This window comes from Buceros rhinoceros, unplaced genomic scaffold (assembly GCF_000710305.1).
Source record: "Buceros rhinoceros silvestris isolate BGI_N320 unplaced genomic scaffold, ASM71030v1 scaffold27258, whole genome shotgun sequence".
NCBI classification, from domain to species: Eukaryota; Metazoa; Chordata; class Aves; order Bucerotiformes; family Bucerotidae; genus Buceros; species Buceros rhinoceros.
The window spans coordinates 7,353-7,954 of record NW_010425569.1 but is presented as its reverse complement, the minus strand read 5'-3'; positions in this window follow the sequence as shown (position 1 = coordinate 7,954).

Below are 602 nucleotides of genomic sequence, written 5' to 3'. Positions count from 1 at the left end.
CTCCGGAGCGAGAACATCAGCAACCCTGAGCAAAGGCAGGGCGGTTGTGCCGGGTCCCAGGGCCAGCCCCTCGCATCTGCTCCTGCTGCAGCCCAGAAGCCCCACAGAGGGTCGCAGCCCCTCAGCTGTCCCCGTGTGCTGTCTGTGCCCCTGACAAGGAGGGTTGGGGGACTAAATGAGAGGCCATCAGCCCCGCACTGGAGGGATGGGGGAAGGACACCACGGGTAGAGCGTAGGCTACAGGACAGGCTCACAGGGGTTCAGAGCTGATGCCCCAGCACCTCAAGCATCAGCAGTGCTTGCACTACAGGCACTCAGTGGCTGCAGAGAGGGCCACGAGCTGAATCTCTCCTTCCCCAAACTTCACGGTGTGGTCGCCTCCCTGCAGAGATGCTCTGTGGTAGCCACCCAGGAGAGCAGGATGCCTCAGGCCAGGAACCTGTGCCATTGGCCTGTTCAGCTGCAGCTGACCGAGGAAAGATGTTGCTTGGTGAAAAAGCCAGTGGAAGGAGCAGGGAGCTGATCTGGCAGAGGTAGCAGCTGGGCAGAGACCAGGTATAACCAGGTAGGGGGGTGCCAATGAAAACACTGGCTTAAAAAAA